Source organism: Salmo trutta, chromosome 20 (assembly GCF_901001165.1).
Source record: "Salmo trutta chromosome 20, fSalTru1.1, whole genome shotgun sequence".
Classification (NCBI taxonomy): domain Eukaryota; kingdom Metazoa; phylum Chordata; class Actinopteri; order Salmoniformes; family Salmonidae; genus Salmo; species Salmo trutta.
The window spans coordinates 39,366,561-39,392,327 of NC_042976.1; the positions used below are offsets into that span (position 1 = coordinate 39,366,561).

Sequence of the window (25,767 nt, forward strand, 5' to 3'; positions counted from 1 at the left end):
TCAGAAGTGCGTGTTTTGTCCCCTCCTTTACTCCTTGTTCATTCACGATTGCATGGCCATGCACGCCTCAAACACCATCATTAAGTTTGCAGATGACACGACGGTGGTAGATCAACGTCAGCAACGTCAGCAAGACAAAGGAGCTGACCGTGGACTACTGGAAACTGTTAGGCGGAGCGACACAGGGGAACCCAAGAGCAGACTCAGACGAGGAAACAGGGATGAATGAACCAAGATATTTATTGTAACACAGGGAGATATGGAGTGCAGATCCAGGGAAGCTCAGATGAGTTGTAGTGCAGTCGTATGGCCGATGAGGCGGCAGAGATGGGGTGTGGTGCTTACTGAATAAAGGAGCTAGACCGTGATACTCCGGATGAACAGAAGACAGGTCTGGGGGTTCTGGGATGGACTGGGGTGCAGACAAGGCAGGTGGAAGGGCAGAATGTAGACGATTGGAATGACAAAATATACTCCAAGTAGTTACCCTCCCGGTGGACCAGTCAATCTGTGGGTTGTGTAGCTTTAACCATGGATGACCCAGAACCAGGGGAGAGTAAGGACAGTCGATTATGTGGAAACTGATCTTTTCCTGGTGATTTCCACAGAGACGCAGGATAACAGGAACAGTTCTCTCAAAAACACGGAAGAGTAGCTTTCCATTGAGAGTGTTGGCATCAAGAGGTGAATCGAGTAAAACAGTGTTCAGACCCAACTGGTTAACGACCCCTCGGTCCAGGAAGCTCTCGTCTGCGCCTGAATCGATGAGAGCAGACAGAGGAAAAGCCTGGCTCTGCCACACAAGGTTGGCCTCAAGCAGGGGTCTGGGAGATGATGGGCAGGCGACTTGGCTCAACAGTATATCCCCCACTACTGCTGAGCCCCCTCTTTTGCTGGCAAAGGGAACAAGTGGAGACTAGGTGACCAACCTGACCACAATATAGACAGCCCCTAGTACTGATACGCCGCTGCCTCTCCTCTGGAGATAGACGGGTCCGGCCGAGCTGCATGGGTTCAGGATTAGAACATGCCTGGAGATGTGATGCAGTCGGAGAAGTAGAGCAAGGCACTGAAGCAGATGTTATGGGACATGCAACCCTACCTACCCTCTCCCTCCGACGCTCACGGAGATGGTTGTCAATGCGGATAGTGAGAGAAATGAGTTTGTCAAGTCCATCAGGCTCCTCTCTGGACACCAACTCGTCTTTGAGGGTCTCAGTGAGTACATTCCGGAATGCTCCCTGAAGGGCCTCCTCATTCCAGCTGCTCTCTGCGGCGAGGGTGCGGAGCTCACATGCCATTTCAGCCACACTCTGGGAGCCTTGACGAAGGAACAGAAGTCGTTTAGCGGCATCCTTTCCACAGACCGGGTGGTCGAAGACCTTCCTCATCTCCTCCGTGAATCTACTGTAGGAGAAGCAGATAGGTGACTGTCTCTCCCACACCGCAGTAGCCCAGGAAAGCGCTGCTCCACGGAGGCAGCCAATCAAAAAATTTAATCTTGGCTTGCTCACTAGCAGAAGAGTAGGGCTGTTGCTCAAATACTAGTGAGCATTGCACAAGGAAGGCTCTGCAAGCGCCAAGATTACCATCGTAGCGCTCGGGAGTCGGAACAAAAGGCTCCCGGGGCGGAGAAAAGGGACTTGGGACTGGTTGTGAGCTCTGGGCGGAGGTTCGGACCTGTAGGTCAGACAGGCTCTGTGAAAACTCCTTGATGTTCTCCAGAAGGGCTTTAAGGGCTTGGTCATGTTGCTTGAGCAGGGCGCCTTGACCAATGGGAGTTTGGTGGAAAGTAGTGAGAGACAGAGGGGAACCCAAGAGCAGACTCAGACGAGGAAACAGGGATGAATGAACCAAGATATTTATTGTAACACAGGGAGATATGGAGTGCAGATCCGGGGAAGCTCGGATGAGTTGTAGAAAACGAGATGTGAAGACTGAGGTTGGAGTGAACTGGGTAGAACCGGGTAAACAGGTCCGGAGGGGAATCCAAGGTAGTGGTAGTGAGCTAAATCCAGAACAGGGTAGTAGGGTGGTGAGATGTGGAACGGGAGACAGGAGCCAGAGACAGAGCGGTAAATGAGCAGAGATTACGATCTGGCAGAGTGGAAGTGGCAGGACTGAGTATTTGTAGAGGTCTTGATTATGGAACGAGTTGCAGCTGGTAGGGATCTGCTCTGACTCCAGCACACCTGTCTCCAACCACACAATCACACAGAGAGGGAGAGGGAGAGAGAGAGAGTGTACTGGGGGAGTAACTGCAGGTCAAGAAGACACCGGATGAACACAAGAGGGCGTAGCAGGAGCAGATGTGACAGAAACGGAGGGCCGAGCACGCCCCCATTCACATCGACAGGGCTGAAGTGGAGCGGGTCGACAGCTTTAAGTACCTCAGTGTCCACATCACTAAGGATCTATCATGGTCCACACACCAACACAGTCGTGAAAAGGGTACGACAACGCTTCTCTTCCCCCGAGGAGGCTGAAAAGATTTGGGCCCTCAGATATTCAAAAAGTTATACAGCTGCACCATGGAGAGCATCTTGACTGTTTGCTTCACCGCTTCGTATGGCAACTGCTTGGCATTCATCCGCAAGGCACTACAGAGGGTAGTGCGTACAGCCCAGCACATCACTGGGGCCGAGCTCCCTGCCATCCAGGACCTCTATACACCAGGCATTGTCAGAGGAAGACACAAAAAATTGTCAAAGACTCCAATTGCCCAAGTCATAGACTGTTCTCTCTGCTACCACATGGCAAGGGGTACCGATGCACCAAGTCTGGAACCAAGAGGACCATAGAACAGCTTCTACCCCCAAGCCATAAGACTACTAAATAGTTAACCATAACTACCCGCATTGACCCTCTTTTCACTAACTCTTTTGACTCATCACATACGCTTCTGCTACTGTTTATTGTCTATCTTTATTCCTAGTTATATGTACATATCTACCTTAATTACCTTGTACCCCTGCACATCAACTCAGTACTGGTACCTCTTGCATATAGCCAAGTTATACTTACACATTGTGTATCTATAATTTTTTTACCCCCTTTTTCCCAAAATGTCATGATTATAATCTTGTCTCATCGCTGCAACTTTTCATCGGCTCGGGAGAGGCGAATGTCGAGTCATGCGTCCTTCCGAAACATGACCCGCAAAAATGCGCGTCTTAACACCCGCCTGGTATCAAACCCCAGGCTGTAGTGACGCTACAACACTGTGATGCAGTGCCTTAGACCGCTGTACCACTCGGGAGGACGTGTATCTATACTTTTATTATTACGTGCTTCGCTTTTATATCGCTTATATTTCTCTATTTTCTTTCTCTCAGGCATTGTTGGGAAGGGCCCGTAAGTAAGCATTTAACTGTTAGTTCACACCTGTTGTTTACAAAGCATTTGACAAAAACATTTATTTTATTTGATATGCTGCTTGAATGTATTCACTCCCATATCAGCTAAAAATAGAATGTCATCATGTTTTGGTTGTAGAGAAAAAGCACACATCTCGCAGCTGTTTTCACCAGTAGCCCGGAATCATTAGTTATTACTTTAAACAAAATACATTTTGGGGTGATTCTAATAAAGCTACAATGTTGTTTGGTTTATTGTTTGAAATGTTCAAGTGGCACGGGAGTACATTGAATGTCGGAGAGCACTACAAGGAGCTGCCACTTTTGTGACAAAAAATGACATTGCAACATTGCGCTACGCTCCGTCAGCTCCATTTGCGTATTATGTGTAGACCCCTTTATAGTTAGGGCCCTGGACACCATATGTGAATTGATTGCCCGCCATCTATCTTCAGAGGTCGTGCTGCTAGCTGACCTAAACTGGGACATGCTTAACACCCCGGCCATCCTACAATCTAAGCTTGATGCCCTCAATCTCACACAAATTATCAATGAACCTACCAGGTACAACCCCAAATCCGTAAACACGGGCACCCTCATAGATATCATCCTAACCAACTTGCCCTCCAAATACACCTCTGCTGTCTTCAACCAAGATCTCAGCGATCACTGCCTCATTGCCTGCATCCGTAATGGGTCTGCGGTCAAAGGCTCCCTAAAACACTAAAGCGAGCAGGCTTTTCTAATCGTCCTGGCCCGGGTATCCTGGAAGGATATTGACCTCATCCCGTCAGTAGAGGATGCCTGGTTATTCTTTAAAGGTTCCTTCCTTACCATCTTAAATAAGCATGCCACATTCAAAAAATGTAGAACCAGGAACAGATATAGCCCTTGGTTCAATCCAGACCTGACTGCCCTTGACCAGCACAAAAACATCCTGTGGGGTACTGCATTAGCATCAAATAGCCCCCGTGATATGCAACTTTTCAGGGAAGTTAGGAACCAATATACACAAGCAGTTAGGAAAGCTAAAGCTAGATTTTTCAAACAGAAATTTGCATCCTGTAGCACAAACTCAAAAAAGTTCTGGGACACTGTAAAGTCCATGGAAAATAAGAGCACCTCCTCCCAGCTGCCCACTGCACTGAGGCTAGGAAACACTGTCACCACCGATAAATCCACGATAATTGAGAATTTCAATAAGCATTTTTCTACGGCTGGCCATGCTTTACACCTGGCTAACCCAACCTTGGTCAACTGCCCTGCAACCCCCACAGCAACTCGCCCAAGCCTCCCCCATTTCTCCTTCACCCAAATCCAGATAGCTGATGGTCTGAAAGAGCTGTAAAATCTGGACCCCTACAAATCAGCCAGGCTAGACAATCTGGACCCTCTCTTCATAAAATTATCTGCCCGAAATTGTTGCAACCCCTATTACTAGCCTGTTCAGCCTCTCTTTTATATCGTCTGAGATCCCCAAAGATTGGAAAGCTGCCACGGTCATCCCCCTCTTCAAAGGGGAGATACTCTAGACTGCTACAGACCTATATCTATCCTACCCTGCCTTTCTAAGGTCTTTCTAAGGTCTTCGAAAGCCAAGTTAACAAACAGATCACCATTTCAAACCCCCCGTACCTTCTCCGCTATGCAATCTGGCTTCCGAGCTGGTCATGGTTGCACCTCAGCCACGCTCAAGGTCCTAAACGATATCATAACTGCCACCGATAAGAGACAATACTGTGCAGCCGTCTTCATCGACCTGGCCAAGGCGTTTGACTCTGTCAATCACCACATTCTTATTGGCAGACTCAACAGCCTTGGTTTCTCAAATGACTGCCTCGCCTGGTTCAACAACTACTTCTCAGATAGAGTTCAGTGTGTCAAATCGGAGGGCCTGTTGTCCGGACCTCTGGCAGTCTCTATGGGGGTGCCAGAGGGTTCAATTCTCGGGCCGACTCTCTTCTCTTTATACATCAATGATGTCGCTCTTGCTACTGGTGATTCTCTGATCCACCTCTACACAGAGGTGTATACTTCTGGCCCTTCTTTGGACACTGTGCTAACTAACCACCAGACGAGCTTCAATGCCATACAACTCTCCTTCCATGGCCCCCAAATGCTCTTAAATGCAAGTAAAACCAAATGCATGCTCTTCAACCGATCGCTGCCCGCACCTGCCCGCCCGTCCAGCATCACTACTCTGGACGGTTCTGACCTAGAATATGTCGACAACTACAAATACCTAGGTGTCTGGTTAGACTGTAAACTCTCCTTGCAGACCCACATTAAGCATCTCCAATCCAAAATTAAATCTAGAATAGGCTTCCTATTTCGCAACAAAGCATCCTTCACTCATGCTGCCAAACATACCCTCGTAAAACTGACTATCCTACAAATCCTTGACTTCGGCGATGTAATTTACAAAATAGCCTCCAACACTCTACTCAACAAATTGGATGCAGTCTATCACAGTGCCATCCGTTTTCGTTTTGTCACCAAAGCCCCATATACTACCCACCACTGTGACCTGTACACTCTCGTTGGCTGGCCCTCGCTTCATACTCATCGCCAAACCCACTGGCTCCAGGTCGTCTACAAGTCTTTGCTAGGTAAATCCCCGCCTTATCTCAGTTCACTGGTCACCATAGCAGCACCCACCCGCAGTACGCGCTCCAGCAGGTATATTTCACTGGTCATCCCCCAAAGCCAATTCCTCCTTTGGCCGCCTTTCCTTCCAGTTCTCTGCTGCCAATGACTGGAACGAACTGCAAAAATCGCTGAAGCTGGAGACTCTTATCTCCCTCACTAACTTCAAGCACCAGCTGCCAAAGCAGCTCACAGATCATTGCACCTGTACATAGCCCATCTGTAAATAGCCCATCCAACTACCTCCTCCCCATACTGTATTTATTTATTTATTTTGCTCCTTTGCACCCCAGTATCTCTACTTGCACATTCGTCTTATGCACATCTATCACTCCAGTGTTTAATTGCTATATCGTAATTACTTTGCCACTATGGCCTATTTTATTGCCTTACCTCCCTTATCTTACCTCGTTTGCACACACTGTATATATACTTTTTTTTCTTCTACTGTATTATTGACTGTATGTTTGTTTATTCCATGTGTAACTCTTTGTTGTTGTATGTGTCTAAATGCTTTGCTTTATCTTGGCCAGGTTGCAGTTGTAAATGAGAACTTTTTCTCAACTAGCCTACCTGGTTAAATAAAGGTGAAATAAAATACATTTTAAAAAAGGGACTCAATCCTAGAAATAACCCTAATTAATTCGCCCCACCCACCACTACATTACAGAAAGGTAGACATGACTTGAAGTTGGTATCAGACCTCATGATCAAATACAGTCTGCCCGACAATAAAGGAGTGAACAGCTTTTGAGTGACATTGGCAGAATGGTAGAAACAAAATCCAGGTATGGGAGAGTTCAACAGATGCTCCCGATGAACGCAAGCCTACAACCTGACCATGTGAAATTAACTATTCTCAGTGAAAACTTGGTCCCACAGAGAACAAGGCCTTTCTTCCATAGAAAAGAATTACCTATAGCCCTCAGCTAGCTAACCGCGCTTCCACACAACTCATCGTGGCCTTATAAGGATGCCCTGTGTTGAGGTTCAGCTTACTGTGGCAACATGAAATGGGTTAATTCATCCTCAACATGGGGTTTCATTTTCTCCCTGCAGTTACACAGAAACACTGTCTTCCATTCTCTGTAGAACGGCCCATTCTTAACATAAAGACTTGAAGCTCGGGGCATTGTTAAAGAGTGTCCACACGAGGCCATACATTGAATTTCTACTTCCTGCAATTACAGGAAGTGACTTAATTGGGAGTCATAGGGGCTGTTTTGAAGGATTTAAAAAGGTTGAATCTTCCCAAATTATATATATTTGTGACTGTGGAACCGTCATGTCCCGGCATATGAAATTGGAAGTCAATCGACTCAAAAGCATTTTTACCTCAATTGGACACAATGGTCTTGCAGTTCTAGAAACTGTCTGTGTGTCTGCCTTCGTTTGCCTTCGTCTGCCTGCCTGCCTGTCTTTCTGCGTCAATGTCCTGTCTGTGGAGGTGGGAGAGGAGGGAGAGAGAAGAGGGAGAAGAAGATGAGAAAAGGGGGAGGGGAGGCAAAGAAGGAGGGAGAGAATGGAGGGGGAGGAGGGAGAGAGGGAGGGGGGAGGAGGGAGAGAGGGAGGGGGGAGGAGGGAGAGAGAGAAGGGGGAGAGTGAGGGAAGGAAGAGAGAAAGGGACAGGGTGAAGGAGAGAGGGAAGGGGGGTAAAGAGTCAACAGACATACAGAGCTGTATATATAACATACTATGACATTTGAAATGTCTTTATTCTTTTGGAACTTCTGTGAGAGTAATGTTTACTATTAATTTTTATTGTTTATTTCACTTTTGTTTATTGTCTATTTCACTTGCTTTGGCAATGTTAACATATGTTTCCCATGCCAATAAAGCCCTTGAATTGAATTGAGAGAGATGAGAGGAGGAAGAAGGAGGGCGAGTGAATGGAGGGGGGAGGGAGATAAGGGGGAGATGGTGGGAGGGAGGGGGAGAGAGAAGGTGAAGGAGGGGGGGAGAGAGAGTGAGAGGGGGAGAGCGATAGAGAGAGGAGGGAGATAGGAGGGAGAAAGAGAGAGGGGGGCAAGAGGGGGAAAGGGTAGAAAGGTGAAAGAAGGGGGAGGAGAGAGAAGAGGAGGTAGAGAGAAAGAGACAGAGAGAGAGGTCTGTCTTTCAGTAAGTCTCACCTTTTCATCTTTTCCTATTGACTAGAATATATTGACATTGGTTGACACTCATTTACATTTCAGTCATTCAGCAGACTTATCCAGAGTGACTTACAGTTAGTGCATTCATCTTAAGATAGCTAGGTGGGACAACCACATATGACAGTCATAGTAAATACATTTTTCCTCAATAAAGTAGCTATCAGCAAAGTCAGAGCTAGTAAGGGGGAAAAAGGTGAAGTGTGAGTATTAGTTTGCGAAAGGCTTATTTAACATAATTTTTTTAATGCAATGTATTGACATAAGCTTCAATTGGTTGACACATCTTTTCCGATTGAATGCAATGTATTGACTTAAGAACCAATTGGTTGACGCTCATCTTTTCCCAATGGCACCACAAAGCTTGCTGGGAGCATGGCCAATTGACGTAAGCTTCAATCGGTTGAAGGTTTTTACAAAAATATTGTGTGTGGGACATTATTCTGCTAATGATGTTTGAAATGGGTTTGATTAGCAAATTTAAATTCCCCTGAAAACCCGAATCGAAGCACTCAATTAAGAATAATGAATCCTGACGGCCTTGAACAAAGTGTCATAATGTAATCATACCGCAGAATATTGTAGCTACAGTGCATAGCAGCGTGCACTGTTTATCACTGGAACAAAACATGTTAAGAAAAACAAAGTAGCTGTGCTCTAGATAGCTAGTTTGCATGTCAGCTGCCAAGCTATCTTGATAGTTGACATTCATTTCCTAATCAAAATTCCAACCAAGTTCTGTTCAGTAAGACATTGCCCTTTCCTTTAAAACAAAAACACGAAAGACATCATACATGCTTATGGCAAAGGAATGATTAATCATAGCATTAGATGCCTGAATGGAGGATATTTATGTTTGGGGTCTGAGTTGAGATGCTTTCTCTATTCACTTCAGACCCTCCATCCTGAGTGAACAGCTGTAACTTGTATACAGCTGGATCCCTGTGTGAGTGTGCAGTCCAGGAGTCAAACTCCCAGTTCCAACATCCCCATTTATCCAGCCTGACCTGCAGTGATTAAAGCATATAGCAGATCAGAGGATGGGTCAGGCTTCCCAGCTCCGCCGCTGTTTGGAAAATCCCTGCCATTTGATCCAGGCCAGTCTCAGAGGAATGCTGTTCCTGCAGATACCTTACTGAGGCTGCCAAATTGACTTTTGGCATGAGAGCACTTTGGAACCAGGTAGGTCTGGGAAGAGGTCAGAGAGTGGCTTACACCAGGCCTGTTAAATGATGGTGGGCACCGTCTGATGTTTGGGGTGAGGTGGATCAATGGTCAACAGAGAATACAGAAGCGCTGCAATTCATACAACATTGATTTTCCTTATCAAATTTTTTCCCCCCAGCAGAGTTTGCTGTTCTTTGCAGCATACTTACATATTGTACATGCTTGCATCGACAGATAAAAAGGATGAGAATAATTTTTGAGATAGGTACTTCTTTCATTTTCAAAGAGGTTCTGATCTCTACATACCAGTTGTAAATCCCTTGAAAATCAGAATACTCCTCAAAACCAACATAAATTATCTGCTGAAAGGGATTTTAGACGAATAAATTAGGAGATGTATCGATTTACTTCCTGAATCACGTGTTGGGATCACCTGACTTCTCCCAGACCACAGTTAACCACTTGGGCTTTGTTTATTCAGATGGAGGGAGCCGGATCTGCAAAAGGCATGGATTATAAGGAAAAATCATCAGTGGAGTCCTTTGATGTCTAAATGAGGCATGTGTAGCCCAGACCCCTCTCTTTCCCCTGCAAACCCCCTCACACACACATACACACCGTTTATTGCTAACAGAAAGTCCCTGAATAGACAGCTAGCTCTAGTCAAACTTCAAGGGGAGTTCCAGAGCTTTCCAGGACTCCTGTAATTTATTACCAATGTCTTCATTTGGGACATTGTACTTAAATGGTAACCCATGTGCTTTGAATTCTAAAGGCACACTAGGAAAATCACAGGGTTCTCTAGATTATGCTCGGAAGGGCAGTTCCTGCATCTGTTTTTCACTAATGCAGGCAGAGGATGTTGTTACTTACAACCATTTTTTTCACACTGAAATCAATCATTCTCCACTGACGGCAGATTTGGGGCTTGATTCCTGAAGAAATCTTCATGTGTCGGGAAAATCATTTGTCAATCATTTGTCAGACTTCTGTATGATGTGTCAGCGCAGCCCTCCAGGTTAAGCAGTGAGCGCATGTTGGTATGTTGCACAGGGGAAGTCGCACAGTCATTGAGAGACCATCCCGCAAAGTGATGAACCAAGCAAGGTAACTGAAATGTACTGTGTTGGGTAACACACATTCTTATAACCATTTCTAAAGGACAACAACTCCAACAATCTGGATCTCCTAAAAGTTCTGATTACAAAAAAAACGTTCAAAATAACCCAAGCCACAAAGTTTGAATATAATCTTATACCTTGCTATACTACAGGTACGTTTAAACAGATTATTCTGTAGAAATTGTGATGAGTAGTTTGGAAGTACATCCTGTTAACTACTCTCACTGACATTAAGAGGATTATGCTAGGTAGTGGCAGACAGGAGGAGTTCTTTCTTCCTTCCGTTAAATTGAGCCTTCCTATCCACTCCAAATCTCGGCTACGTGCCTGTAATTTGCCTAAAACTGAAGAAATGTGTTAGGCATCCGGTTCAGCCTCTATGATGTGTGGAGACAGACAGATAAATCAAACGGCTGAGAGGCTGTGAGAGGGAGGGAGAGAGAGCGTTTGTCTGAGGAACACGGAGAGGGTGGATCATTTGTCTTGCAGATGTATGTTGATATGGCGGTGGTGGTGAGGGTAGGCGCTGGGCTGGGGGAGTGGGGCGTCGTGGTTGCACAGCTAGTGAGAGGACATGTGGTTAGTGGTGTCAAGGGTTGTTGGTAATGGGGTAGTTGAATGGTAGGAAAGTGGGATGGATCAGTGAATGTAGGTTTTAGCACAGCTGGATAATACCATGGCCTAATACCGGGTTCCCATTGATCACTTAAAGTTGCAGCACAGCTCAGGGTGCCAACCAGATCAATGCACATTGACTAGTACACGCTATATAGTTCAAAGTACAGAACCATAACCAATAAGTAATAGGAAACCTCAAAGGTACTGAGCCTTCCTCTTTTCCTTGTCATTTTCTTCCCTACTCTTCAAAAGACCAGGTTAAGAGTCTTCCCAGATGCAGTGGTAATTGGTCTCTGTGTTGTGACTCCTCTTTATCACCGTCTCACTCCTGACATGTATGTTTACCAGGACTATAATCTTCAAAAAGCCTGTTAACATAAGTAGCTCAGCTTTCATAAACCATAAAGTCAGCCTCTGACTGATCCTCGGCACCAGCCTGTTTACCACACTGAGGAGCGTAAACAGCACTCTGATCATATCGCCGCGTTACTCGCAGAGCCTTTCGTCTGCGTGACTCGTTTTGAAATATTATTCATGTTGTATTCATCTTCAGGCCGGTGAGACAGGTAGAGAGAAGTTACGTACAGTAAGTGTTCTGTTTACATGACTGCGCCTCGCTGAACTTTCTCGGTGACAAAATGTTGCAAATCAAAGGTTGACATTGCAGACATGCGAGGAAAGGGCTGTGACTGTGGAGTGCTTTAATTTTCTCTTCCCTCCTTCCCTCCATAAAAGACAGCACTGCGGCTATCTGGCTAAAGCTGGGGGATAGTCCCTTAGCCCTGTGTTAAACATACACTGAAACAGACATCTCTTAAACTGGGGGTAATCTCCTCCTGTCTTGCTTTCTTTGTTTTGAAGCACAAAGGGGGATGGATGGCCTGGCCCACACAGCAGAGCTGGGCTCTGTCAAATGACTTACTGTAGAAGGGACTTAGAGTCCATCAAACTCAAGGAGAGCTTCCGGGTCGTGCCAAAGCGGTTTTGGCCAAACGCAAAAGCGGATTTGAATTTCCTGGCCTGATTTTGAACTTTCTCTGTTGGTGTCCTGAAACACTCCAGTTTCACCTCAGAATATAAGCGATCACCAGGGGCGTCAGCAGGATGAGACACAGGAAGAAGCCTGGTCTCCAAACATCTGGCAGGGCCAGGCTTCCATCACTTGCTCAACCTCAGGATTAAACAAAGGCCTCAGATCTGCAGGGATCAAAGTGTGCCCTGGGTTTCTGAGCCACCGTGGCCTCCCTCAACGTATTCAAATATGGTTTCCTGAAAGCAACTGAAGCCACAAGCAGACCTCAGAACACAAACGGGGAGGAAAGGGATAATGGATACCTGGAAGCCTGTGTGTTCTCTGCACACAACAGAAGTAAAGCATTAGGAAAGCCCATGGCTTATTGAAAAGGAAAAAGTTCTATCACAGCATTTAGCATTTTGCCCAAAAACTATTCCCCTGCACTTAGGTGAGGGGAATTTCAAACTTCATTAATGAACCTAGCTATTAATAATGAATATTTTCCCAAACACTGTTCCCAATTCATAATGACATGACTGCTTAATTATTTTTGCTATAAAGCAGGGAACTACTACTCCTTCCAGCATTTCCCTTTATATTCACATCACATGTCATTAATTCTTAAAAGCAGTCCCTCGTCAGCGGCAGTGATGCTTCAGAGCGGGGGTCACCTGTATCTGGCATTACCGGATTAGCCGCTATCTAACCCAGACCTGCTGTGGCGTGCTGACACTAATCCTGCGCCCGCTGGAGAGCACTGTCTGTGTTATATTATCATGTCTAATCCACGTAATCTCCTGGCCACGCTGCTAAACGGTATTCCACCTCTGTCTCTTACCTCAGACTCCTAATAACATTAATGAAGGGCCGAGCCCCCATTACCCAGACAGGCTAGCGGTGGGCTGGGTGACGGCCGTAATCAGCAACCCCCTGCTCAGCCACCCACTCAGCCTCCCAGGCAGCATGAATTAATGGAATTCAGCGCCTTGGGCAAAAAGGAAACCAAACATATGTTCAACAAATCAGGGTTTGTGTTTTTTCCTGTCACCATTGCTATGTGGGTCTATTAGAGACATTGATGGGATCTTTAGTGAAGGGCTCGGCGTGTGGGAGAATGAGGCTTTGAAGTGCTCGGTGCTTCTAAAACCCTCGCGATGAGACGTCGTTTATGATGAGCTGACCCAGGTTATTAAAATACCACAGAAATGATTACTCATAATACGCCATCCCTTTGTTGTCAACCAAAAAAATGGCAGGAAGGATTGGTAGGGATGAAAGGTTGAAAGGGGTTCTGTATTAAAAATAGCACTTTATCCATTAAAGCAGGATTTCTCCTGTCTCCTTTTGTAATTACCTGCACCCGCCAGCTGTGTGCTCGGGCTTACCTTGTTTACACTGTGTGTCTCGCAGACTGCCTGTCTCCCTGCAAGGCTTCTCTACTGTGTCTTCTATCCCTTTGTCTCGGCTGTTGTCTCTCACTTGTCTATCACGGTTGTCGGAGGCAACCTTTAAAGAAGAGGCATAAACACAGCCTGAAGAATACTGTCAATGGAAACAGAAAATACATAGACTGACAGACAGACAGACAAGTAAAAGCAGGCTGCCTATTTATTATTGGTTCATAGTCATGTCTTATTGTCATGTCTTATTATTGTTTCTTACTCAGTTACTGGATTCAAATTCATTTATTTGGAATTTACTGTTTTGGCAGACGCATTTACTAGAACCCATGAATGTGTTTTGCAATGTTAATCACATGCTAATGCAATCGCATTGGCCCCTCTATTACCCCTACCTTCCTGCAAATAGCAGCACACTGACTTAATTGTGAGGGTGAAAATAACAGCACACACAGACGTCCTATCATATTTAATGTTATCTTTAAATAAAAGAGCTATAGGAAAGTATTAATCTGCTTAACATTTCTAAGTACATCCTCCAAAGGATTTTGCTTTTTTAATCTTACATATGCTCAGCAGAGTTACTGGCAAAAACTCTACCTTTTCCTCATTTCATCCTTTCAACATCAAATGGTGAGCAGCAAAAATTGGATCAGACTTCAAAGACTGTGATGTGCTCCAAGTCACGGAGTGGCTCTTCTATTTCACATATTGAATTCGAGCAGGATATCAAAGTGGTACCAAAGAACCTCAGGTCTTTACTAAAAAAGGGCTCTTACATCTGTAGAAAGAGAAGCGCAAAGACAAATCACCTCAGGGAACAGCGAGCATTTATTCTCAGCAGTGAATTTCCAGCCTTTTGATTCTTCCATTCCCGTACCACCCTGTCTCTCCTCTGAGATGGAGTTTGGAGCAAGAGAAGTCTTTTGTCTCAAGGACTCAAAAAAAAACTCTCACGAATAATCTATGTTCAAGGGGCTTTGTAGAAGTACAGTATTATGAATACATAGCTGAAGCTAGAGCCGCATGCTAAAATGCTTAATTTCTCTGATATAAACTTACCTTCTCTCTATCATCATTGAAAATGTGTCTGCCATCATATCGACAAAAGGTGAAAAAGATAGTTTAGAGGACTGACCCTAAACCCCCTATCACCATAGATCTAATGTGGTACAGTAGATATAATCAAAATTCAAAGACACACGACACAGGAGCAATAGAACAAAAACGGAGAATATTATTCACATTTGGCAGTATGATGCAATAGAAACCTTAGGAGATGGACATAAACATAGACAGTGTGCACTGAGGGATATAAAAGGGGAAAGTAACAGTGTCTAGGTAAAAGCACGCAGATCTTAAAAGGAGAGAATGTGCCAGATCACGTCACAATAAATCTATATGGAGCGATTCCAACACTGATTAAACAGAATTGTTAAGTTGAGTTTTGAAGTTTTCTCACCAGGGAATATGATTGTAAACATGGAGAAAAATTCCCAGAAGAAAAACTCAGCCCGGGTATACAACAAGCATAACATTTTCAGATGTAAAAATCTAGTAAGAGTCTGGAGAGATGCATTGCCTTGACCGACAATGTCAACAAAAGTTGAAATGAATAAAGATTTTATCTCCTCCATCAAAATAGAGGATCTGTGCATCAGTTGGCAATATAGTGCCAAACCCAACCCACTGGGTTCACCACGTCATTTCAACGTGGACATTTGGGTAATATTTGGTTGAGACGTTGATCAATGAGATTTCAACATTTATTGACCCACTCAAAAAGGAAAGACAGAAGTTTGTTGAATTCCTAATGTGTTATCACTATCCTTCAACCATCTAAAAGCACAACTAAATTCCAATGGGAAAACAATGTGTGATTTTTGGTTTATTTGTCATCTAAATGTGTTATCACTGCGCTTTCAACCATTTAAAAGCACAACAAAGTTGGAATACAATGTCAGATATCTTATCACTGTGCTTCGTCTAATAGCACAATCAAATGACCTGGATTGCAGGTAACTGCCTGCCTGCCGGTAGCCTAGTGGTTAGAGCGGGTAGCCTAGTGGTTAGAGCGGGTAGCCTAGTGGTTAGAGCGGGTAGGCTAGTGGTTAGAGCGGGTAGCCTAGTGGTTAGAGCGGGTAGCCTAGTGGTTAGAGCGTTGGGCCAGTAACTGAGAGGTTGCTGGATTGAATCCCTGAGCTGACAAGGTATAAATCTGTTGTTCTGCCCCTGAGCAAGGCAGTTAACCCATTGTTCCCCGGGTGCCATGGATGTCAATTAAGGCAGCCCCCTGTACCTTTCTGATTCAGAGGGGTTGCGTTAAATGTGGAGGACACAATTCAGTTGAATGCATTCAGTTGTACAACTGACTAGGTAGCCCCCTTTACCCTTAATATTACATTAAAAGGTGCAAGTGATCAATGCTGTTTGAGATTCTGCACAGATTATTGTAGCAATTGTGAGGATTTCCAAAGTCCTGCAACCTTTGCATGCTATGTTGAACATGCGCTCTTTCTATGATTACGTAAGACATGTATACTGTAGTTATAGTAACCTCAAAATGTGGCCATCTATGTGTTACTCATTTGAAGGTTGAATAAATACTGTTACATTAGTTTGTAAGATAGCCTTAACTTTAGGCTATTTACTGTGTTACAAAAGTAATATTGAATTGTGTTTGGTTGACAATGCAACCAAATATCAACATTTAAAAAAGATGTATCTAATGCTTGGATAGTTTCATTTGAGCCACTGGCTTAATCCTATTTTTTAACTTGTATTTTTCGTTTAGTTGGAGACGTGAATCCAACATACGTGTTAACTTGTCGACAAGTTAATAGGCGATTTACTGTATTCCAAAAGTCCAATGTATTTTCCACTGTTACGTTCCCCAGCAAGAAAATGAAAAATGTGACTCAAACAGAAGGGGGAACTAACAAAGAGTCAGCGACAACAACCAAAACGAAACAGGTGGGGTTTTAGGAGGGGTTCTAAAATCCACTCATGTGGGGTGTCCACTGAAAGTTGTGTTACAACAAAGAACTGGGACCTAAAAAACACCCACCATGAGAGCCCACTAAGAGGCAAACAAAAGAAAAACCCATACCAAACTTTTAAGACAGGAAGCAAACCAAAAACGTGGAGCAAAATGAAAATCGGGGAAGTCGGATAAAGGATTGTTTGTCTAGAAATCTAAATAGGGAGAGCCAACTAAAGGTGTTAACCCTCCGCATCTATCAAGACAACTGGAGCATAGGGAAAACACCTTCCCACTAACGAGATGACAAGCCAGCACTGGTGTAACACATACTGACTAACGAGGTGACACCAAACTGTGTGCCCTACGTGCTGACAAGCTATACGTGCTAAAGTCCAACCTAAAAACATAAATTGAAAAAACAAAACTTGTAACACCAAGTAGATTCCATATCACAATATGTTGACACATCACGTAGAAACAACATTGATTCAACCAGTTTGTGCCAAGTGGGAAGGATTTTCTATGTATTTACCCTCTAAAAATTGCATTTTAAACCTGTCAGTTCAGACTCTTAAAGACCCAATGCAGTCAAAAACATCCTTTCCCTGTGTTTTATATATATTTCTACACTATGAGGTTGGAATGATCCTGTGAAATTGTGAAAATTATGATAATGCCCTTATAGTAGGGTAGGCCGTCATTGTAAATAAGAATTTGTTCTTAACTGACTTGCCTAGTTAAATAAAGGTTAAATAAAAAAAATATTAAAAGAATTGTGTAAGAGCCGTTTGAAAAGACTGCCTGAAAATGCAGTCTGTTTTGGTGGGATGGGGTTTGGGCCTGTCTGGTGGCACCACCAGTAAATCCGTTAATAGACCAACAACAGCTAGTTTTCAGTCTTCCCCTCCCCACTCAGACCACTCCCAGACAGTCCTAGCAAAATGATTGCTTGAGAAATTGCTATTTTTGTTCCTTTTTTTACAATTTAAATTGAAAACAATCACAGTAAGGAACTTAACTGTTACCCAGAAATGATTTGATATTGAGATAAAAACAGCTGCATTGGACCTTTAACATTTAAAGATTATGGAATAAACCAATACTATTCTAAATACTAAGGCAAGAGAGAGCAAATAGGGGACTTGAATGAAAGAACAAGTGTTAAAGGAGAGTGTGAGAGTCAGCTAGGTTGGATTTGCGAGCAGCACTGGCCAGACACCATGTATACTGCAGTTCAGCTGCTGCTCTCCTGCTTTGCACATACTTCCTTAATGACTAGTCTGCCATATGCTGAGTAAACACAAAAGGCGTTCAGCTCTTACATCTGGAGACCAGTTCAGAGCCCAGCCCCGTTAGTGGTCAGACAAGTGCGCTATCTCGGTGGAAAGATATTTATTAGACTTATAAAAAGGAGATGTGGTGCAAGAGGAGGAGCTTCCTGGTGGTTGAAACAACAATACATTAAAGAGGGGAGGAAATAAATCTGCCCAGTAGAACTCTGGTTGAGTGACTGGTATGCAAACCCCTTTGCCCCATGACTGTGGTCTCTACCGGAGGTCCTTTTGTAAGAACTTGAGAAAGAGCTTGACAGGGGTGCAAACCAGGCTCAGATCGAATGACCTGCAAAGACAGAATATCATACCCTATTAGGGGCATTGTGGAGGACCCTGCTGTCTGTATGGCTGAACTTTGGAGCATCCTAATCATTAGGGCCTAACGGATACATAAACACAAACAGAGACAGAGATAACTGAAACTGACCCAAAAATGCATGTCCTCGGTGGTGTGGCCTCTTGCGCCTGGCTGAAGATCGACTATGCATGGATAATAAACAGCGAGTAGCAGCAGTGTAAAAACAAGGGGGGGGGGTCAATGTAAGTAGTCCGGGTGGCCATTTGATTAATTGTTCAACACTCTTATGGCTTGGGGATAGAAGCTGTTAAGGAGCCTTTTGGTCCTAGACTTGGTGCTCAGGTACCTCTGCCGTGCGGTAGCAGAGAAAACAGTCTATGACTTGGGTGACTGGAGTCTTTGACAATTTCTGTAAACAAAGACGTTATCCAGTACTAAAAGGAGGGTTTCATTTTCAAAACAATATGTGAATAAAAAGGGGAACCTCAGCTCTTTTGGATGTATCAAATTAGGGCAATCCACATTATTCAGTCAAAGGGCTTAGTGTTTTAGTTGTAAAATTTGACACAGTGGAAAACCATGTTGCAGTACATTGTTAAGCAGCTCTATTTTCCATGGTCTAATCTGATCGATGGTTAGCAGCCCCCCCAGGCCCTGTCGAGATCTGAGGAGCCACCAGGCTCATACATTTGAAAGGCATCTGTTTATTTAAAAAATGCAAATGCAGGCCCACCTCAAAGGCTATAAACTGCAGTCAAACACACAATGTGAGCATGTTGGAGTGTTCCGTCTGGGGGGCTGAGGCCCCACTTATGTAAGGTCGGGCCCTTTCCACAGCCCTCCTGCCCACACACAAACACATCAATGTGCACTTCTACAAAGAGATAGCGAGCGAGGGCTGACAGTGGAGCTTTTCTCACACCAAAAAACCTGTTTACCCATTCCACAATGTTATTTACAAGTGTTTTAATGGAGGACAATTACACAAGGTGAGCAGGCGACTGAGATGCTCCATGTGCCAGATGAGGGCAGCCCTTAGGAGCCACATAAAACAACGCCAAGTCTCCTCCCCCAGCCCTCATCTTCCCTCCTCAACCCTCCCCCTCTTGGCACCCTCCCTTGTCCTCCAGCGAGAGGCTCAAAGGAGTGGGGGAGGCCCGAAAAGGTTAATGTGCTCACTTTGATCTTCGTCAAGGCACACTGAGTAAGAATTAATTTACATTTCAGATGAAAAGGTTGACAGTACAAAAAGGCATCTTGTTTCTGGTATGTGAGAGCAGTGTAATAGACTGGGAATTTGAGAGAGGAAGTTGTGAGGAAACAGAAGGGATAAGCCTCTCTCTTGCCTTTACTGGGAAAGAGATGAAAGGAAAAAAAGATCTCAATATGCACTGTTCTTCTGAAACATGGAGACCAAAATGCTGCCCAAACTTTCAAAAGCCTTTCTTTATACATTATTAATGAATGATTACTGTTTCATGGAATGCTTATTGAGATCAATAAGGTATTTTATGAAACCTTACGATTTTCTGTCTTTTATTCATTTCTCTTAAAAATATTGAAAGAAAACCCCCCCAAGCACATAAACTGGACATCAATTCCAGAAGTGCCCTACTGAGTGTGTTGAGTACTTCTGAGAACAATACAACAATATCTCCAATGCTTTACCTGATTTTATGCAAACAGCTGCAGCTTCCCACTCCTTTCTGGTTTGCTTGAGATTCTGTCGGGCAGTGTGGCCCCTCCAGGCTACAGAGAGAAAAAAGCTACTGATCAACCTCAGTGAAACAACATAGACAGCACCTACAGCACGAGATCCCACTTCAAAACACACCACAACCAGGTGGCAATGAGCTAGATCCCTTTGAACTCTCAGAGCTCTTATTGTCTACTCTCTGAAGCATTGCTCTTTTGGCCCCTATAGTTCACACTGTGGTTATCAAACTTATCTCTTTAACGAAAACTAGTCCAGATTATGCCAGGTGGAGGTATACCTGACTGGATGATGGCTTCGGGGTTTCTCTTCTCCTCCTCTCGGGGGTAGCGCCTCGCCCCCCAGCCAGCCCTTGATGTAGGACTGCATCACCACCACCCGTGCTATCACCTCTCTCAGCAGCAGGTTCAGCTGCTCCACATGGTAGTACTTCAGGAACAACTGACACACAGTACACCCAGGGAGCTTAACATTGAAGCACCTCAATCCATGGACAGAGTTGAGATGCCAGACATAGGTTTGGAAACAAACATTACTATAATGTATCTGGATAATCATCCCCACTTTACCTTCGTCTTCCCTAAGACCCAGTTTTCTAGTTTGGCCCGCTCCAGGATGGCAACGGCATTCTCTTTGCTGGTGTCAGGAACCTGGTGAGCCCGGAAAGCAAGGTAGTAATACCTACGAAAAAGGGGCGAGGGAAAGATATCTGACCTTTTACTGTCTGACCTTTATCATACACTCCATGACCAAAAGTATGTGGACACCTGCTCGTCGAACATTTCATTCCAAAATCATGGGCATTAATGTGGAGTTGGTCCCCCCTTTGCTGCTATAACAGCCTCCACTCTTCTGGGAAGGCTTTCCACTAGATGTTGGAACATTGCTGAGGGGACTTGCTTCCATTCAGCCATAAGAGCCTATGTGAAGTCAGGCACTGGTGTTGGGTGATTAGGCCTGGCTCGCAGTTTGCGTTCCAATTCATCCCAAAGGTGTTCGATGGGGATAAGGTCAGGGCTCTGTGCAGGCCAGTGAAGTTATTCCACACTGATCACGACAAACCATTTATGTACGGACCTTGCTTTCTGCATGGGGCACCATCAGGCTAAAACAGGAAAAGGCCTTCCCCAAACTGATGCCACAAAGTTGGAAGCACAGAATAATTTAGAATGTCATTGTATGCTGTAGCGTTAAGATTTCCCTTCACTGGAACTAAGGGGCTTAGCCCGAACCATGAAAAACAGCCTCAGACCATTATTCCTCTTCCACCAAACTTTACAGTTGGCACTATGCATTCGGGCATGTAGCGTTCTCCTGGAATGCGCCAAACCCAGATGGTGAAGCGTGATTCATCACTCCAGGGAACACTTTTCCACTGCCCAGAGTCCAATGGCGGCAAGCTTTACACCACTCCAGCCGGCGTTTGTCATTGCACATGGTGATTTTAGGCTTGAGTGTGGCTGCTCGGCCATGGAAACCCATTTCATGAACCTCCAGACGAACAGTTCTTGTGCTGGCGTTGCTTCCAGAGGCAGTTTCAACTCGGTAGTGAGTGTTGCAACCGAGGACAGACAATTTTTTTCCACTATGTGCTTCAACACTCGCCGGTCCTGTTCTGTGAGCTTGTGTGGCTGAGCCTCGTTGCTTCTAGACGTTTCCACTTCACAATAACAGCACTTACAGTTGACCGGGACAACTCGAGCAGGGAAGAAATTTGCCAAACTGACTTTTTGGAAAGGTGGCATCCTATGACAGTGCCACGTTCAAAGTCACTGAGCTCTTCAGTAAGGCCATTCTACTGCCAACGTTTGTCTATGGAGATTACATGGCTGTGTGCTAGATATTATACACCTGTCAGCAACGGGTGTGGCTGAAATAGCAGTATCCACTAATTTGAAGGGCTGTCCACATACTTGTGTATATATAGTGTATATCGTAATCATATGTTTTGCTGTGAATTGATGTTTTCAGACCGTTCAGAGACTCTTCCTTCATACAAGTTTATTTAATTTTTATTTAAATCTAAATTAAATGAATGACCATGCATGGATCAGAGGCATGGGTCCACCCACAGTGCACAAAGAAAACGAGACTCACTGAGCCATGAGCCGCTAACAGAGGCCTACTGTCTGAGCTCTTTTTGAACGGACTACGCTCTCTTATTTCAATCACTACACAGATGATGCCCATCAGGGCCAATCTGTGTAAATCAACTCCATGGAATGCCTCTACTTCATTGTCTAAGGCTTTGACTGTCCTGCCTGTCACAGTTTACAAAACACCTGCACAGGACAGAGCTGATATAACTGTTTGTTCAGGGACATCAAGGCTCCCAAACTGCTGGTTCATTCCTTGTGTTCTGGTGTTGGTCAAAGAAACAATGGAGCTGGAAGAAAAACATATTTGAACACCCCCCACCCCATCCCACAGCCTTTCATTCTAATTCCTGTTGATACCTGTTATTTCTTTGATGGCAAATACAAAGCACACTCCTTGGTAACATCAGACGAGCCTTTGATATGAGAGCACACATTTAAATCAGTTTTCCACTTAAGGTGCAGTTTAACTATTGAGTCTGTCAGTATTATTTCTGCCTGGCTTGGATGGGATGGGGTGGACTCAATCGCAAGGTTGCAGTCCTGAAGGAGGACAGAAAGCCAGGGACATGCTAAGATACGGTCTCCTATACTCCAAACAATAGATAGGTCCATTCCATCCATTAACACAATAGGACTGCAGCGTTTGAACGTTTGAGAATCTAGCCCCCCTTTACCACACACACACACACACACACACACACACACACACACACACACACACACACACACACACACACACACACACACACACACACACACACACACACACACACACACTCTATTTGAGGGTTAACAGCCCATTGTCAGGTGAACTGTCACCTTTAACACTGTGAAAATAGCCTCACCAACACCGTCCTAGAATTGGGACAGGCAGAAGAACAGCATATGGTCATTGAGGGTTTTCTGCAAGAAATCAGGCTAAATTAAACACACAATCTTTTAAAAGCTCCCCTGGAGCAGCGGAACTAACCAGCCGTCTCACTGCTTTTTACACAGGCCACAAGCCCAAGCTAATTACATTTGATATCGTATTAAAGCTCCCCATTGGAGGTGCCTGGAATATTTTTCAAAGGATAATTGATCAAACGTAGGTTTCCTACATTTCCCCAAGGACCGAGTCTGAGTATGTATTTTATTCTTGACAGGATTCAAGAAGGTTTAAATACCTGCTTTTGGATTTTTTTGTGTGGATAAAAATCAAATCTAAGCTTAATATTTTATTAGGCCGTTTCAACGGAAGAAATTCTCATACCTCTCACATTGGCAGATGTTGCCAGACACTGGGAAAACAAATAAAAACCTTATCTAATATCCTGTATCTAATAGAAAAAAGTCAGTAACCCAATTTCATCATTCACGATAACCACCCAGGGAATAATGGGCTCCTATACCAGATATATACTCTGTCCAGGACACAGAGCACAAAAACAAACCCTTCATGAATAGTAAAGAAATCAATTAAAATGTCTATCCTCAGCCTCAGAGTTCCTCTCTGTTTGAATTCTGACCTTATTTCCCAGTTCCGTGAAGTGAACCCACCCAGTTAAGAGATGTAGTCTTATGCTATCACTAACGACTGCCAATTAGTGAGCCGCTTGCTCTGCTCAACTTTTTAACTCCTTTCCAATTAAGGAAGCCGTGTTTTGTGTGATGTAGCACACGCCGTGCACTTGTTCTGCTCTAACTCTGGGGTTGTGTCAACACTCAGCGTGAGTGCACAGCTAGCGCCCCGGCGCCCAGTACAGCGCGGTTGTTACCTGTTAACAAACTCTTCAAACAGGATGCGGTGGGAGTAGCCCTGGTGGCGGATGTTCACTGTCTCCGGGACTCCAGTGTAAGGCAGCCACACCATCACCCACCCCTTACAGGAACCCAGAGCCTGTCTGTCATCGTTGGGCTTAATGCAGCGCACAAAGTGGGGCCAACCCACCACCATCTTAGACAGTAGATCCATCAGGGAGTACTGCCAACGCAGTGAGGAGACAAAGCAAGGCGACGGGGGTGGAGCAAACAAGAAAACAGGGATTATTATTTGCATTATGCATTATTTCCTACGGTCGTTGTGGAATTCCCAAATATCGTGCTGATGCTGTTTTGTCATTGTGTCAGCAAAACAATCTTCTTACTGACATTCTTATTCACGGGTGGATATAAATCGAATCAAAAATGAAAACCCTTTTCTATTTCTGTACTGTATTGGAGTTAAATGAAAAACATTGCTGAAATGGAACGATTGGGTATAGTGATGATGATGATGATGGTGAGGGAGATGTCTGTCTCCTCATGTTGGTGGTTTCCTCAGGGTGCCGCATCATTTCCATGGTGTCCACCTAAACACAAGCTGTCACAATAATTCCTTCCTCACAATGGGATGGAAAACAGTACATTGTTGCTTGTTCAGTGTTGTCTCTGTAGGGCAGCAGCACCATAAGCACTTAAAGCCAACAGTGTAGGGCCATGGGAGAATTGCAGCTAACGCTGCTCTGTATAATGAGGCTTGCCATCCCAAACCAGATAGTCCTTCCAACAACGGGTTAACGAGGACACAATATAAGCACTTTAACGGTCCTCACACATCATGGCTTCATCAAAATGTATGACTCAATCTATATTTCATAGTAAGTCTACACAGCAAAGTGCATATCTTAATGCTTTATTTCATCTCAGCACAGGGGGAAAGGTATGTCAAACATTTTCTGAATAACTTCATGGAGTAATTGGATGTTCTGACAGTTTACTATGTTCAATGCTGTTCAGATAGAAGTACCAGCAATTATCCTCTTTCTGTTCAACTACTTCTGTTCGTGTATTTTAACCAGGGCCGTCCACACGTCTGCACTAGTTCCATCATTTGTTTGCGATGATAACTTTTATGAGCTTCTCATCGATGAACTGTTTTGAACTTTCCACCGACTTTGATTGAGCTAAAGCGAGCATGCATTTTACATCAGTCATGTTTCAGCGTTTGACAAACCGTTAGCAGGTACTTTATTCTCACAGAGCAGGTATAGTGTGGTTCCTGTCTCTGTTACTGTACCACCAACTCAATTTTGCTCTAACAGGAGTACCCCTGAAGTACCCCCTCATGTGTATTTTACCAGTAGGCCAATGGTCTCATGAGTCTTCTCAAGTACCCCCTGTGGATACGTCAAGTACCCCCAGGAGCCCTAGTACCCCTGGATGGGAACCACTGCTGTAGCTCATAAGGTGGTTTGATGCCTTTCCAAAGACTGCATTAAAATGTCAGAATGTCAAACCACAGCGTAAGTGAACCGGCCACATGTTACCTTTAGTCTATCATTAGACTCAAGAAAGATGAGGTAGAAGATACAGTGAATTTGGAAAGTATTCAGACCCCTTGACTTGTTCTACATTTTGTTACGTTTCAGCCTTATTCTAAAATTGATTTTAAAAAGAAAACATTGATGATAATGACAAAGCGAAAACAGGTTGTTTTGTGTGCAAATGTATAAAAAAACAAAAACAGAAGTACCTTATTTACATAAGTATTCAGACCCTTTGCTATGAGACTCGAAATTGAGCTCAGGTGCATCCTGTTTCCATTGACCGTCCTTGAGATGTTTCAACAACTTGATTGGAGTCCACCTGTGGTAAATTCAATTGATTGGACATGATTTGGAAAGGCACACACCTGTCTAAATAAGGTCCCACAGTTGACAGTGCATGTCAGAGCAAAAACCAAGCCATGTGGTTGAAGGAATTATCAGTAGAGCTCCGAGACAGGATTGTGTTGAGGCACAGATCTGGGGAAGGGTACCAAAAAGTGTTTGCAGCATTGAAGGTCCCCAAGAACACAGTGGCCTCAATCATTCTTAAAAGGAACCACGAGATTCTTCCTAGAGCTGGCC

The 25,767-nt window shown here is 44.4% G+C and overlaps 1 pseudogene; it reads right to left on the reverse strand.

Annotated features, from left to right (window-relative positions):
* LOC115156372 (myosin-IIIb-like) overlaps positions 1-25,767 on the reverse strand; it is a 99,831-nt pseudogene that overhangs the window by 6,613 nt on the left and 67,451 nt on the right.